The sequence below is a fragment of the Solanum tuberosum genome, unplaced genomic scaffold (assembly GCF_000226075.1).
Source record: "Solanum tuberosum cultivar DM 1-3 516 R44 unplaced genomic scaffold, SolTub_3.0 scf00039, whole genome shotgun sequence".
In the NCBI taxonomy this organism is placed as follows: domain Eukaryota; kingdom Viridiplantae; phylum Streptophyta; class Magnoliopsida; order Solanales; family Solanaceae; genus Solanum; species Solanum tuberosum.
In genome coordinates, this window is record NW_006238968.1 from 236,550 (window position 1) to 242,617 (window position 6,068).

Consider the following 6,068-nt stretch of genomic DNA (forward strand, 5'->3'; position numbering starts at 1 on the left):
TTGGAGAATATGATATTAGCTAAGTTAGTTTTTTTTATATTAGACAGAATTAGTCTCATACAAGTTTACTACAACATACCCCATGTGATCTCACAACTGCGGTTTGGAGAGAAATTGTACTTTGTGCTTATGAGATTGTTCTTGTGACCATTAGAAGTATATGAAGTTAATTCTTTTGTTACTAGGGTCCATATGTGTAATGACCCGGACCCGAAAGGTCATTTTTTTTTATAATTTTGAATAGTCATTTAATTATAGATAATTAATTTACGGGTAATTTGGTTATTGTTAATAATAGTGGGCCAAGTTTGAAATAATAAAATAAGTTAGTAGGAATTATTAGTTTTAATACATATTTAATTTAGAAAAGAAAATAAAGAGGAGCAGAAAGAAAACTAACCTGCGGCGTGCATTGAGCGAAGAACGAGAGTGCAGGTATACTCAATTCTGTGGATGAAAATTCCTGCTTTTTAATTGCATAGGAAATCAATATATAGTTATTATATTATTAAGTTGCAATTCTTTCAATTGAATTATTATTATAAGTGGGTATGGAATGAATTGAATCTTCTGCAATATTGTTGGTTTTCAAATTGATGGGCAAGTATTTATGGGTTATTGTTGACAAATTTTAGTGGAAGTAACCAATAGTTATTATTATTATTATATTAGTATAATGGTTGTATTAGATTGAAGGGGGCAAGGGTGAATTCTTGGCGGCTTAGAAATTAGGGGACAAGAAACGGTGCTAATATTATTGTTACTAGTATACGGCCTCGTGCGTTGCGCGGTTATATTAATTTTTTGATTATTTTAATTTCAGAAAATATAAAATAGTTCAAATATTTTTACACGTTTGTCATGTATTATTTTTATGTTGTATTAATATATTTTTTTTTTATATTAACAATTTATTAATTCAAACTTTTCACATGAAATGTTATTAAATGACCTGTTTTTGCATATGTTTTTCTTTGAATAAGAAAAGGTTCAATTTTTTTTTTTAATCCTTAAATTAGTATAAGATTAGAATTGAAAAATAATAGGTCTTTTTTGTACCATTTTCTTTAAGAATCTATGGACATTTTATAGGTTTCTATATTCTAAAAATTAAAGACAGTTCATTTATCTTAAGCATACTAATAGTTTAAAAAAATTACTTTTTCAAATAAATAACATATAATATGATTTCATCACTGCGTTCTATAATTTATTTTTTAAAAAAGAAAATATTTAACTATAGCTTATTATTTTCTTCCCATTAATATTTCTGTTATTTATAAAAAAAATATATGGTTATTATTTTTATCAACACAAAATTTAGGCCATAAACATAATTTTTTTTTTGTAGTGCTTTATTTTGCTAAAAATTAATGAGGTTATTTAATTATTTGTATGCAGTTTATATAACTGTAGTTATCCATTTTTAAAAAATAAATAAATTTGATTTTTAAATTAATTCTTTTAAAAATTAATATATTTAACTAATACGTACTATTCATATTCATAATTGAATAACCCAACATATATGTTGCATGTCTTATTTTCTTTAGCCTTTACTTTTTGAAGAAAAACATATCTATCTTTATTTTTATAATTATTTTTTTTAAAAAAACTATCCATAAAACATATCTATCTTTATTTTTATAATTATTTTTAAAAAACTAACCATATTTATTTTTATAATTATTTAAGTTTGAAAAAAGAGATTTAATTTTTCATGTTTGTTATTTATTTTTTTCTATTGCATGTCTGTTATTTTGGGTTGGAGATAAATGATTTATTGTTCACCTATGATTTAGGAGCATGTTTTTCTGGATAAGTTATTTGAATTTTTTTTTTAGTAATTTTTAATATGGATAAGTTAAGCATGTGAATTTTTTTGATTATCTATTGTTAATAATAAATACTTTCAAAATTTACTTTGAAAAAAAAATTCATGATAAAAGTATGATCCAAAATACATTAGGCGAAGAAGTTCTTAATCAGTTACCTTAATTTTAGGATTCCATCATAAAACTACCATACAAAAATTTAAAATTGTGCTTAATAATTAAAAAAAATAACTGCAATAATAATTGGAGATAAATTAATTATTTTAATCATCACAGGAGACAAAAACTTGCCTTGTAGTTGCTATTCAAAAGGGGTAAATTTTTTTTTCATGATTTACACTTTTCTAGTAACCATATTTAGTGAATTTGCAAATATATAAATTTATTTTTATTCTTAACAAAATCTATTTTTTTATTTTATTAATTTTTTGTTAATCAGTTTTAAGAGTTCGTGTAGAGGTGGAAATGTAATGGAAAGTTGTAACCGACTATTTAAATTCTAATTGTAAATAAAAGTTTAATATTAGAAAAAAAAACATGATAATATTTAGTTAGTAATTCAGTTTTAAATTCACATTTTATTTAAATATTTTTTTAAATTTTACAGTGGATCATTTAAATTTTAAATTTTTTAATCGTTATGTTTATATAAATTTTATATATATTTTTTAAAATGGTTATATCACGATAAATTTAAGTAATTCTTTAATAAAACTTAATTTTTAAAATTTTAGTTTAGAATTTAATATGATTACAAATAATTAATTTTAATAAGGAAATTATTTTTCTATGATACAGTAAGATTTTAGGAATTCTATTTTGTGACTTTTGTCTTATAAACCATAAGTTATAAATCTATCCAAACATGCTCTAATAAAAAATATAGAATTATCAAAGATATCCCATCTATAAGACAAATAATAGTTTTATCGAACTTTATGGAAAAACGTAAATAACATATGTTTAAACATCATACTCTTCACAACAATACTACTTAAAGGCCATGAAATAAAAACTAAACTAAATAAACAGAAGGCTTAAAAAACTGGATAATGCGTGATCCTTAAAACTAATTAGGCCAACTAATTAATTAGTCTAAATAGAAATGTATTTAAAATTTAAGATTATAATAAATATTATCCTTAAACGGTTATGATTAGTTTTAAAACTACATATTTTGTTTCTAATTTTAAACTTATATTTTTAAGATTAATTAACCACTCTCAATTCAAAATTCAAAATTTAAAATTTAAAATTTAAAATTTAAAATTTAAAAATATAAATTAAAAATATTATGTAACTCTTTAAAAAAATAATTTTTATAATTTTTAAATCGTTTCTTAATTCCTTATTAAAAAGTATCAAAAAAACAAAATCAACACACTAATTATTCGACTAATTAAAACTTAAGCATCAAACCAACAAACTCAAAATATACTACTAAAATAGTATAGAATCTTAGATAACTTCAACAAAATATTGAGATCATTTCATGATTGTTTATATAATCAAATAAAAACATATGTTAAAATTTTGTATTAAATTTATGATCATGACTAATTTATCTTGCGCTAAGATTAAAAATCTATATTAAAAATAGAAATATGAATTAATACGGTGAACAAACTTGTTAAATTCTAAAATAAAAAATTATAAATACTTACCTTTAGTGTTGATTTTATATTCCAAGAATCTTCCAAATATTAAACTGTAACATTTTGAAGTGACTCACAAACGCACTAAAAAAATATCGAAATTTAACATTTAGATTGAACAAAGATAAAAGAAGAACAAAAACTGATACAAAGAAAGTAGAAAGAATGGTTTGCCAACATCAACATTCTGTAACCGTTTTTTTTAAAACTCATTTATTTATATTTATTAGAGAGATTTGCAAACCGTGTGTTTGAATTCTTTTTAAATTTAAAATTTATTTTAAAACTTTTTTAAAGAATTTAAACCGTTTATGTACTTTTTAGAAATCTGCTAAACAAATTCATTTTTTTTTCAATACTACTTTTAAAAAAAAATAAAAAAATCAACATCCAAAAAAAAAAAGCAAATTTAAAAGTTATTTAAAAAACCGCTTTATACGATATTAAAAAGCAATTTTTTTATACGATATTAAAAATAAAATAGACTTTTTTTTGTGATGACATTTGTCAGCGTTTTTATATAAAAATAGATGACATTTTGTCCGTGTTTATATAAATGCATTTTTTTAAAAAAAGGTATAAATTAGTTTTAAAAAAAAATATTAAATCTGTCCTAGATATAAAAAAAAAATTAAATTGAATTTTGAATTTTTTAACTCATTTGAAGTGGAGTTTTATAACCAATTGATCTTTATTTGACATGTGTGTTTTTATTTCAAATTTTGAATTTTGAATATTTAATTAGTTATATAATATTTAATTATTTATAATTTAAAATTCTGAATTTTGTGGTGCTGACATGTGTCATTTTTTCTTCTCCTATTATATATAGATAGATTATTATTATTACTCCTTTTTGTTTGTCATCAATTTTTTGGGATTAGGGGAATTGAATTGTTAGGTGTATCGTATTTTTGTGAATGCCATTAGATTTATGATATTTGAAGAAATTGAAAGAATTGACAAGTTAATGGGCATCAAGACTTAGGAACTTAATTATAAATTTGGGTAAGCTTTTGGGTCTAGGCTAAATCTATAGTGACATGAGTGTTGTTAGTTTCAGAATCTTATTGTGACTATGTACTTGAATAGATTGCATTGATTTGGAAGCCTAATTATTGTGATTAATTATTTGAATAGATTGCATTGATTTGGAAGCCTAACGAAAGGGGAAGGCTCAAGTCCCGGAGTGATTGTTCGACTATTTGAGGCAAGTGGATTTCTAAACCCTTGTTAAGTGTATGGAATTCGTGTATATCCTTGTAATATGTGTTTGGGGTAATGAGATTTGGTGATGGGCTGAATTGTCCACATTGATTAATTCTAATGATGAAAAAGGGGTAATAAAAGGCAATGTGATTAACTGACTTGATTTATTATGTGTGATTGTGTTCTTTATTGAACTCGTATACTTGTGATAACTGAGGTGATTACATATCATATTGATATTTGATTGAGAGGCATATCCCTTTTATTGATATCATATCGCGCACATATATTGACATGCGATTAACTGTGAGTAAAGGTCTAACACGTGAAGATCGTCCGTGTTGAGATCAAGTAAGATTATAAGTTGGGCACGTGAAGATCATCTGTGCTGGGGATTGTTTGATTTATGATAGTGCGTTGAGATCGTCCGCACAGACACGTGGAGATCATCTGTGTCGGTATATGGACCTCACGAGTCCCCCATGGGCCATGAACTCTCAATGTATTTCCGAGGAGTATCATGTATATACGGTTGAGAGAGTATTTGGTATCTGAGGCATATCATATCATGGTGTCATATTGCATTGCATCCCATGACATCCTTCATTCTTGATGATTATGTGTTTTATTGGTGATTGGAAAATACTTGATATTTGATTACCTCTAATTGATGAACTTGATCTTGTGTATTGCCGATATTTGTGAGTGCCTTTTGTGAAAGTTGTGATTGATGAATATTGAGTTTGTTATTGAGGATATGTAATTTGTTAAAGTGATTGATGTCGAGCTGGGTGCTATGTAAACTGTGAACTGTTAGGTTGGACTGGTTTATGCAGGTTGTAGTTGTGGAGGTTCGGTTGGAGTGTAAGAAGTATATGTATTCTATCCCTTTAGCTTGTGTTTAGAGGTTTACTTGCTGAGTACCGTGTGGTTTGGTACTCACCCCTTGCTTCTACATTTTTTTTTGTAGGTTAAGAGCCCGAACCTTTGTGATATTTTTCTCTTCTCCTTGTTTGAGGCTTCTTATGGAGGTTTGTGAGGTAGCTGCTTGTCATTTCAGCGGACCCTCTTTCTCCTTAATTATGATCTTGTTCTATTCTAGAAACAAGGTCATTCGAGACTTGTGTTTTTTTTTCTCTTTTGAATCAATTGTAATACTTTAGAGGCTTGCACACGTGACAATCAGATTTTGGGGTATTTTTTAGTTGATTAGAAAATTTTCTGCATTTTATTGTAATGGTTGAGTTTTAGGCTGACTTGTCTTGGTGGGATAAGACGAGTGTCATCACGTCCATTTTTGAGTCGTGACACTTTTCTTTACCAGAAATCACAAAACCCTCGGGTTGTTCCATGTAAATTTCTTCCTCCA